The sequence below is a fragment of the Pavona decussata genome, unplaced genomic scaffold (genome assembly GCF_977016875.1).
Source record: "Pavona decussata unplaced genomic scaffold, jaPavDecu1.1 SCAFFOLD_36, whole genome shotgun sequence".
In the NCBI taxonomy this organism is placed as follows: Eukaryota; Metazoa; Cnidaria; class Anthozoa; order Scleractinia; family Agariciidae; genus Pavona; species Pavona decussata.
In genome coordinates, this window is record NW_028145458.1 from 846,822 (window position 1) to 858,142 (window position 11,321).

At 38.6% G+C, this 11,321-nt stretch overlaps 1 long non-coding RNA gene and 1 pseudogene across 4 annotated transcripts in view; one reads left to right on the top strand and one right to left on the bottom strand.

The window, feature by feature from the left end:
• The window catches only part of LOC146484233 (uncharacterized), a 56,298-nt gene that overhangs the window by 28,371 nt on the left and 16,606 nt on the right, over positions 1-11,321 (top strand). Inside the window, exon 4 of one of the 4 annotated variants that reach the window (XR_014863677.1) lies at positions 7,035-8,129. The exons of the other annotated variants lie outside the window; for them this stretch is intronic. This is a non-coding gene — a long non-coding RNA (uncharacterized LOC146484233). The remainder of the gene's footprint in view (positions 1-7,034; positions 8,130-11,321) is intronic. 4 annotated transcript variants of the gene reach the window in all.
• Positions 1,565-3,615, bottom strand: LOC146484237 (uncharacterized; annotated as a pseudogene).

Here is an 11,321-nt window from a genome sequence, read left to right on the forward strand (position 1 = left end):
TTGGCTGGGACAAATAAGTCCGATCATTGAATACAATATGCTAGAACAGAAGTTGAAAACTGCTACTTTATTACATTTTAGTTTGTGAGAGGTGATGGTAACAGGAACAACTACCATGCCAACAGATGAAATAACAATCCATTATATAGCACCACTATATAGCATCTTGGCCAAAAACTTGAGATTCATAATCAAAAGTTCCAATATTATTTTACAGTTGTGGCTGAGTTGCCTGGCTTATGGCTGGAAGCGAGACTGCTGGTAAATACAGGCTAGTTAATTCATAGGCCGGGTCACCGAGTAAACAACTGTAAAATGGCCTATTTTGGCAAAATAAATTAACCCATTGCAGCCCACGTGTTTTTGACATTTTCACAAATTAGCATATTGTTAATAATTAACCCAATGTGCAGTAAAAATTGACAACTTACTGGGTCAAAGAACCAGCACTCCTTTGGTCTGGAATAGCTAGAATTTCTAATTGTCGAATAAAATACCCTACCTGCGAATTAAAGATTACCCAAAAAACAAAGCTGAAGGTAAAAATTTCGAAAATTTGATGAAATTTGATCCTCGCGTCACATGGCAGTAATTTGATCCGCTCTCGAGGAGACGTGTTTGTTTACGCAAGATTAGGCAGTTATCACGTTTCATCAATGAAAATAGAAAGAAAAACAGGCAATAAAGCTTTCCTAATTAAAACATTTATTCAAATAAGTCTTTGTATAGGTCTTAGAAGAAAACGCGTATAATTTTGGCCGCGAGGCGACCGACTCGCAAGCGATTTGAAGCAATTGCGAGTCAATTTTGAAGCGAATTTATCGACCCGTGCGGAGTACGAAAAACGGAATACGAAGAATCGATCAATTAGAATAGTATTTCAGTACAAATCCACAATCAAACTTGTAATTCTTTGTGAGTTGTATTGCGAGAAACGCTCTAACATCACCAAGAAAGTCCATGGCGAAAATAATGATTTGAGATGTCCGCCAGCTCGTCGCCTCGGTAAAACTACAAATTTTCCTCGAAGCATAATTTCTTCGCCGTTAATGCTTGGATTTCCGCTGTTGAAACTGTCGAGTATTCCTTAGAAGTTCCTCTTTCGATTTACCGTTTCGAAAAGGTGTGTTTTCCTTCGGAAAATGCGAAATTGGCGTCTTGAATATTTAAGCGTAAAGCGCGTGGCCCGCCATTATCGATGAAATCTGATATTTTCGGAAGACAAAAACCTTTTTGTGTCTAGACCCCCCTAAGACCTAAAAATATATGCGCAGACGATAGATTCTGATTCGTCAGTCTTTTCTAAAGACAATTAGAACAATAGAGGACAAAATTATCCCTTCTAGGGGAGGCAGGAACCTAGCGCGGACGTGCGAATTTTATCGGCCGGTTTTGGGCGCCTCGGCCGTTAATGGGTTAAAGGTGATATTTTAAGGGGTTCTAGAAGTATTAAATGTTATGACCCTGACTAACATTGTGACCAAACTAAGGGGAGACCAGGGTCAGAAAATCCTTCCTCAAGAACTAAATGACATTTTATAACATTGTCAAACTAACTCTGGTTAATATTGAAGCTAGCGTCTGGGCATCCATTTGCCACCTTCCTTCACAAGATGTGCACGGCAAATTGGAGCTGGACAATTTTTTCATGATGATGTGCATGTCTTGATGTTGTGGCCTTTGTTTGAACAGTTATTGCATTCGTAGGTGCTCTTAACCCTTTCATAGCCTGCTACCTCCAGGAACTGAATCCTGTTTTTCTTGCAAAACAGTTGTTTGAGGGCATCAACCCCTTTGTGATTTGTGGATTTGAAGAAATCTTTTGAAGCTCTGTCATTGTATTTTTCCAAGCCTTGCTGTGTGTAATATGCCATGTTCTGATAAAGTGACAGGAACTCAGGGACATGACAACGTAGTGCATGCATTTAGGGAGTCACATCTTTTGCTTGGTAAACTTCGAGAAAGTGTTCAAACCATGATTTGATATTTCTGTGCAGTTCAAGAATACCCTCTTGAACTAGCTTCAAATCACCAATTATGTCCATAAATTTAGCCCAGATCACTTGTATTTCCTTGTTTTGACTGCAGTGAGGGAAAAGCACAGGAATGTTTATATTCTGAAAGAATATCAATTTGTTTGGGTCCAGTAAGATCTCTATATTCCAGCTTTTTGCTCTCTTTGCTGATTCTAAAGTTAGAAGTGATTCCCATACTTTTGACAAATTCTTCATGACTTGCCATGTGTTTATATTTTTCTCTTGGGAATCCATCAAAGGTTTTTTCTTCTCATTAGCATCACTTCATCTCAGCTCTCTTCTGAGCAAGTCAATCAAAACATCTGAAATCCTCAGAAAAAGATGTAAGGTATCTATGATGACATGGTCCATAGATATAAAATCAAATAATGGTTGTGCCTGACAGTTGAATCTCTTTCCAGTGGAAAACTTTGCTATTTCTGCGACAGTTCTAGCACCAAATTTGGGGTCATTAATTGACCATGGTTTGCTTGTGTCCTACCATTGTTCCCTGGGACACTTGCACCGCACGCAAGCATAATCTTCATTTGCCTTGCCTAAACCACATACCGGTGCTAAAAATTGCCAATCTCCTCCTTAAAAGTATTCAATTCTATAGGTGCAATTATTTGCACTTATCTCCTTTAAGTTTGACATTTCCATTTGAAGGTCTGCTAGACTCTCTCTCAGATTATCATGGTTTTTTTTAACAGCAAGTACATAATTTTCCTTCTCACCCATTGTCACATCCTTTCCATTGAGAATAGCAAAAGTGAAGTTGACAACTGTAAGCCGCCTCCCATTTACTGACAGGGGTCAAATCATCTCTGCCAGAACCACTTTTAGGCTTTTTGTTACCCTTAGCTCTTTCACGAGAATGCTGTGTACAGAGACCTTCAATTTTCCTTTGTTCTTCTGCACCTGAAAATTTCAATGTTTCATGAATGAAAACTGTGTTGTTAAGGATTACTGCTGAAAACCTGTTCTTTTAAGTGGAAATTAATTTGATATTTTAACTTGTTTTAATAGTTGACTTGCATTTGTTAACGGCTATGTGTTATTAAAGCAACAATTAAATTTGCAGCTTTAATATCTACACATTGTTGCATGACTGTACACTAAAAACTGACCAAAACTCTTGAATCCCTGCTTTGCTGACATAAACAGAAAGAAATAAAACATGAAACCTAAAGCTTAATAATAATTAAAACATCACCAGATCATAGTTATAAGCTGATGATTTACTTTTTTTTCACAACATTTCTATCATGTCATCAACTCAAATTTCAAAAATAAAGCTTCTTCTTTAAAGCGACAGGGAAACTCGCAATTAATGTAGAGGAGAAATCATGGAGACAGCAGAAAGCATGGCAAACTATCACCTGAACTAGATTTACTCACTCGTTGTTTCAAGTTTTGCTGCAATCTCTACCAGAGCTTTTTCTCTCATGTCATGATTGTTGTGATCCTTTGATCTTATATCGTACAGGCATGGAAAAGTCTCATACAGATTGATCAGTTGACTGGTGTTGTCAAACCTCCATTCGAACTCAGCTGATTCAAAATTGCCAAATTCACCATTGCCTGCATCTCTGGACATAAGTAATGTTTTTGTTCTTCAGAGATGAATAGAAGGCAGCGTGAGGGGTAGTGTTGTTTCCTCTAGCTTGTCCAGGCTGTTGATCCACTTGTAAGGAAAGAAACCTTTGGTCTGCTCACACTTGTATGCTTTTAGGAACTGGTTGTAGGTGAACCCGGGAGCGAGATAGTTTGTGATGTCCAAAACTTGAGGTATTCAGTCTTGAGGCACATGTGGTTGCCGTTTCTTTTTTACAGTAAACTTGACTGGCTGTGTCTCAATGAGGTAGGGAAATAAAAATTCTTTCACAGCGTTGAGATCATACTTGCCAGAATTGAAGCCCAAGACTGGCAGTTCTTGAATGTAGCCATTCAGTTTTTCTTCTAATTGACAAAGGACTTTGTTGTTACTGGTGTGTTGCTCTCCGATTAACATATCTTCACAATCTGGCATTTCTTGTCTTCTCCCCTGGTCCAACTCTACGTTTAATCTTCTATAAAACGACGGATCGTTTTCACTCACTTCGTCATCTAAAAAGACGCGATCTTCTTCGTTCTCTGGCTCGATTTCTTCCTCATCCTCCTCATCATCGCTCGCCATTAAATCAATGTCTCTACTTTCATCTTCGCTCTCTTCTTCACTATTTTCATCTTTGCTAGACTCCTCATTTCCTTCTTGCATATCCACTAGCATTTGCAATAACTGATCTTCGTGCGTCTCACCACGCCTAGGTACAGATGCTTGGACAAGCGCTTCAAACACGGGTGCGTACTGTTGGCGTAGCAGAGAAGAACTTTTCGTGCTTATGGCGACCATGCACTCAACAAATTTTCTCATCGGCTCTTCGGAGTTGCCCTCCAGGACAAAACATTTCAGCTCTTGGTAACCAAGCATGTTACTGCATACATTGAAACTCAAGCGCACACGAGATGACTGCCAGGTTAACTTGTCTGTGTTTTTCTCTTGGTTAGCATTTTCCTTGCCAAAGTAACATTCAAAGTTGAAGGTGGCGTGGTAAGGGAAGTAGCGGAATTCTTCCGGAACATTGATCCCTTCCTCTTCTAATTCTTCAAAGATAGTCGTCGGGACATGGTAGGCTCCGCCTGGGTACTTAAAGGGAACTTTCCCATCACAGTTCTTCTCGTGTTGTCTCAAGTTATGCACTCGTTTCCAGTGCTTGCCACAGTGAGAACATTGAAATGATTTACTGTAGCGGGCCAGGTCTTTGATGTAAGAAAAGTGGTTCTCATAGAGGTTGAGGAATGGAGTGCTTGGATAGTGGCGATGCGAGCGGCGGAGGAGCGTAGCAGCAATGTCAGGTTCGTCTTCATTGTCTTCTGTTTCGTCTTCCCCGTGTGTTTGGGTGGGTGCAAGACTGTACACTTGAATGTTGACTTCAAACAACTTTTCTAGATCGTCTAATTCACTTATCTTGACACCATGAAATTTCTTTTTTCCCAACCCAGCATCTTGGTATTGTTGGTAATAGTATTGCGTGTCTCTCTCTAAATTCTTTGTGTGGCATCCGTTATGGAGGGTCAGACATCTGAAGAAACAGAGGTTATCTTCATAGGGTTTGCCTCTTCGGATATCGCAATCGAGCGGGATAATTCCACCGTTCTCTACAATGTGATGTGGGAGATATTTCCCTCGGCCGAGGGGATGATCGCGAATCTTTGTGATAAACCAGGTGACATTCGTAATGAGATCGACAACTCATTTACTGTTTGGTTTCTGCTGGCGTATCCACTCCAGGAAATCGATGTTGTTTACTTGTCCATACAAGCGCTCTAAATCATCTTGATTGGAGACCAGGAAAGGCTCTTCTAAGACCAGGTTGTTATTGGCAGACGGGTTGTGATATTGGAGAGCCGCAGTCTCTGTATTGCGCAGAATGAAACCAAACGAAAAGTTCACTTTGAAGACTGTCGGCTGGTCGGCAAAGATCCGGCTCAATTGTTCGCGGAGGTTGGCAGGACTGAGGGTTAAGAGGCGAAAATTATACCAGTCTCGTAGGCGGTTGTGTCAGCTAAAGCGGGTACGAATTTGCGGCCAGTGCTGTCTGTACATTTGGGCAATGTTTTCTTCACTACTGGCAACAAGGTTGGATTGAATAAGAACTAGATCAGGTTGCCAACTTGAAGTAGTGATGGTTTTTTTAGTTGTGGGGGCTGGTTCTGAAGTGGTACTCGTACTTGCTTGGTCCGACCTCTTAGATCTTTTTGCGGACGGAGCATCTGATGTTTTAAATTACTTTAAAGAGAGCACACTCGCGTAAAAACGAAGTAGGTTTTTTCCGCTTCTAAAGGTTTACAAACATTCCGCATCCTTACTGCGCCATATTTCAACACTCTGGATGCCGCCGATGTCGACAGCCAATAGAATTACAGGAGATCTGCTGCTGAGTCCCCTGAGATTACTGATGTCCTGCCGGAAAATAGTTCAGTGCGTGACCGCAGCTCTATTACCAGTCAGAATTTCTCGGATTTCCTTGCGAAATGCCAGGCAGAAAAAATTCTTTGAAGAAAAGGAAAACTGCAGTTACCTCGACGGTGAGCCCCATCAATCCGAAAGAACAGCTGCAGGCAGAAATGTGGCCACTGGGGTACGTTGAAGGCTATTTATACATACCATTATCCGTGCGAATAAATTGCCGTCGCAAGCTTGCTGTTCAATATCCGAGTTTTTCTGCTTTGCAGGTTTGATGGAGATATTTTCATTCGCAACCTGGATGCCAGCGTTGAGCGCAATATGTGGGGAGGGGAAGGGCCTCAAAGAACTCGTTATATCAATTATTGTACCTGGGCTTATGCGCCATGCGGTTATGCGGTTTCGGCAAGAGTTTTTTGCCATCCTTCATCGGAAACTTTCTTCTTCTTTTTCTTAGGACCAGTTTTCTTCTTAGTTTTCAACCACGGACTCTTTCTTTCTTATTTTTTTTCGCCATACACGATACGCAAAACAAACACAAGCGAAAACTTGGTGTGAATAAATCACAAGTTGCAAACATAAACGAAAGGAAGAGAGGCGACATGAAATGAACGAGCCCGGATGTTTTACCGCGAAAAACATCACAGGAAGCCCTGATGCTGACACATTTTAATTGGCTTATAGCACTCTGGCGGGTGATAGAATTTCATTTGAAAAAACTTTCTTGTTGATAATTCGCGCACGCCTCAAGATTTGAAATATATATATTTTTAAAATGAAGCGAGACTAGTAATGTTTAATTTGGCCTTAAAATTTTTTTTGGCAAAAAAAACGACTCTCGAAGGTATCCGGTAACGTTAATTGGAGCTTCAAACAGTGATAAAGGCCAGCCTTTATTTCTGTTCTCATATTTGCCACAGCTCTGTCTCGTTCTTCAGTTGTCAAGATATACCTATTGACATTGTTGCGGGCAGCTTTTCCATAATATTTCTTAAGTTTTTGTATTGCAGTTTTGGTCAGCATTCCATTTCTACCTTTAGTTTGCCATCCTTCAGTTTTGTAGCGGACTTCTGGAAATCATAAAGGGCCTTCCCAAGACGTTTCTGGGTGTGGCCTATGTAATCAAGTTTAATAATTTGATTGCAGTTCCTTGAAGATGTCCCTCTTCCCATTCTTTGTAATCACTTGAAGCTTTCCACGAAATGTACTCCTTAGAGGTTGGTTCCATTGTCTCAAAGTGATTGCAAGTGTCACATGCTCCATGTATGTTCCATATTGATGAATATGACTTTGAGTCTCCCTCAGATATAATCCACTTGTACATTAAGCCATATTGTTCACTCTTACCCCATAATCACGTTTATGGTGTGGAGCTGAGTTAATGGCTGCCTGCAGAGTTCAAACGTCCTGCGGATGTACCAAGTTTCTCTCAGAGTACATTGTCGCAATGAACTTGCAAGCGGCTAGTACACAGTCAGAGACAATCTGAAGGAACAGTCTGACAGTGTTGTTTACAAAATGGGTGTGGATCTTCACCCCAGAAAAGCAAAACATTGAACTGTTTCCCAAACTGATGAGAGAAGATACTTCGCATTGAAAACGTTCCCGCTTTTCTTAGTCAAATAACCAACGGTCAGGTTTATTTTCAGGTCAATTTGTCTAACTCGATGGAGTCGAAATATTTTGAAACAATTTCATGACAGCTGGCCAATTAGATTAAATCCTCGGTGTCTCAAGAGACCTTTTAGATAAAATTCCGACACGCACATGTCACGGAATTTGGAGAAATGGCGCTTTATTTCCCAAAACTGAAGAATCATACATGTTCTAGTTGGAAATGTTTTCTCAGTGCATCGTTGTGTACACGCAAAAAGGAACCTTGGTTTTTCGCTTTTGATCGAGTTAAAGAACTGAATCGAGCATTAAGGTGATATGTGCTACAACGGTTTCTGCCACAACCTACCGATATATTACAATATTTAGCATTCCTGAATGGTTCTTTGTACGTATTTATGTATTTGATCTGCACCATCGACAACTTGCAACTTTCAGAGGGGCAACTGTTGTTAGACACATTAAGAGGGTGAATAAATTAAAGCGAACAGGTATGTGTTGAAATTCTATAGTGTTAAATAGTTCTATTTTTGATGTAGATGTTTTCAAATAGAACACAAATAGTTGTTAAGGTTGAAAATAGGCTTTAAATAGAGGTATTTAAATTCTATTTTCATGTTTGTTAAATTTGTATAATTTTGAATAGTTCTATTTTTGATCTAGATGTTTTTAAAAAGCCTACAAATAGTGTAAAGGTTGAAAATAGACTTTAAATAGAGCTACTTAACTTATATTTACATTAACATGGTAACAGTACCATGTGGTAACAATGGTGGGACATCCATTAGTCACCCAGATTCAATGGGTATGTGCAAACAATGAACTGTTATGCCCATTGAAAAATTTCAAAGTTAATTTTAGCTGTCGAAAAACAATATGCTTCTTCTTTTACCTACATTAGCTTCAGCTAATTTCTTCAGTAATAGCTGCCGCGCTAATGCAACGGCTTATGCAGTTTGATTTTGTGTGTACGTGTGTTTAGTATCTGCGTTTAAAATAAACTTCTGTCATATAGAATAGTATAGCCTGCGAGCAAGCCCCCCACCCCCAAGCTAGAGAGCTTGCTCGCAGGCTAAGAATTGTAATACGGTAATATATTATCACAACTTTGTAATAATAGTAGCATTGTAGTTGTTGTATTATTATTATTATTTTTTTTTCTTTTCTTAACTATTTGAAAAGTGTAATAAGTATTTATGTAGTGAAATAAAGTTCTTCTTCATTAAAAAAAAAAAAAAAAGAAAAAAAAAAAAAAAAGAAAAAACTGTTATGCCCTATTTAACCAGTAAAGTTAAAAGAATAACAGCGAACCTGGAAGCAATGACTCCTTTTAAAATAAAGGTATTAAACTGTGCGTGGAGAGGGATGTACCTTCCTCCTTGCTGAAATGAAAAAAAAATTACTTGCAGTGTTATCCAAGAGGCTGATGAAATCTAAAGTGATGACTCTGAAGTGTCTTTTAGTATCAAAGTCACTGATAATGTATTATGTTAATGTAGATGAACTAAACAAACTCGACTCCTGCAAAACAAATACGGTCGTACAGTGGCTCACCAGTCACAGATGACAAGGGATCATTCAAATCAGTAATGTATAAATAAAGACAAAACAATAAGAGCTTAAATTCTGAAATCAAAAATATTACTTTTAACAATCCCTAAACAGTACTACATTCTGCATTGAGCAGTAGAAATAAATGAAAGTGGCATGTGATCAATATCACCAACATCATTTACGGCAGCATAACAAATGAATGCATCTTAACTGTAATTATTTTGTTTCCTTTAGTACATGTAGTCACCGTTATAATGGAAACCTTTTCAACAATTAAATTTAGTTTCTTTTTAAAGTGAATAATTAATAGTGCATGTACATTTCCTTAAGATCCATGAAGTAAAACTTATTAAAGGCTGTTAAAACTAGTACCACTGAGTGGTGTAGCTTGAAATGCAATACACTGCAGTGACCTTTCGTTTGTTTATTTATTGCCTGGGAATGCTGATGTACTAGGATGGTTTTGGTTTTGGGTTTGAGGTGGAGCTATGCACAACATTATTCCTGGAGTCTGTATTTTCTACACTTCACCCTTTATTGATTAATTATTGATGCAAAAGTAGGGGCAATTACATGAGCCAGATTGGTTATGTGTCCTAGTAAACTGAGCCAAGATGTTACACGTACAGGTGTTGGCAAAAACTTAAGCATGTTAAGGCATGGCTTGAATACTTGTACCTTACCCCCAGCAGCGACCCTTGTGGGTTAACCCGTTACAACTTCTCGTAGCGGGATGTGATATGAAAAAAACAAACATGGAGGCATAGAAATGCGTCTTCTTGTGTTCTTAACCCTCGGTAGTTTAAGTTATTTGGGCAATTTACTACTCCTCTAAAAAATTTTTTTTTATAAAACACGTGATCAAGACCTTGTATACTTGTCCATCTCAATATGCACTAAAAATTGTTACAAGTGAGGGTAAAAGTTACCCAGGTTTAACCAATCAGAACGTTGCATTTCTAAAGCCGTCACAAGCAAGTAATATTTACCGGTTAGAGTAGACTTTGCCACCGTCAAAATACCAGATGTTCTTGAAATGGCTTTTACCTCTTACTGAAATCGATAAACAAGGTGGGATTAAGATTTTCCCTAGCGACATAAGGTGTTCTTCCAACAAACCGTAAAATTAATTTTTATCCACAGAGGCGATGGCGGGCTTTTGAGCAACGTTTACCCCATAAAGTAAACATTACCAGCAACAAAACACTCTAGCAACCAAGTGTTTTTTCGTATATTGATGGATGTATATTATAGATGGTACTTCTATTTCTCTTTCTAAGGAAATTGAAGTATTCCCTGGCGAAAAAATTGAATAAAGGTTTGCACAAAATGCGTGGCATAACAGACGAAAGGTCACTCGTGAGTCAACTGACGGGAGTAATTATCAATGATCACATGTAGTTGAAGATGGTTACTGCCACGATTACATGCCAAACAAAGTCGTTTCAAGCAGTATGTTACTGCTGTTTAGTTTTTAATGAATACACACAAGGTAGTTTTATCTACTAATTAGAAATCGGAACTCACAGAATTCTTTCTGGCGTCAATTTTTTTTCTGCTGGGACAGTAGCTTGACTTTTGTGCATAAGTAATTTGACACATTTAACCTGAAGGAAAGATAATATTGTTGTCGCCAAAAGTATCAGGTGTTCTACAAGAGGCCATTCGCCAAAATGTTGAAGAAAGATACAAAATTACGTGCAATTAAACTCTTCAGTTTCTAAATGTTGAATGGTACTATTAATTTTGACAATATATGATGCTTGCCTTTTTGCAGACGTCTCATATCCTGTCAAATCTTTGTTTTGCTCCAAATATATTTCAAAGAGTGTAAAATCTCATTGTCGCTGCGCTTTGATTTGACCTTGTTGAACTACACGCAGCTTATTTTCTTAGTAATCGCCTATCAGTTCCCACAGACAAATTTTACAAGAGGAAAGAAGCCCATTACTAATTGGGAGTAATTACAAAAATTTAGCACTTCTCAATTTTAGTAAAATTGCACTGTTCATTGTTTCTAGTATTTACAAATGCAGTGTACAAATTATCTGAAAACAGAAATTGGTAATTGTTTATTTTCTTTGACGTTTTGTTTCCTTTTTCTTAGCTTTAGTTTTCAATGTTTGTTT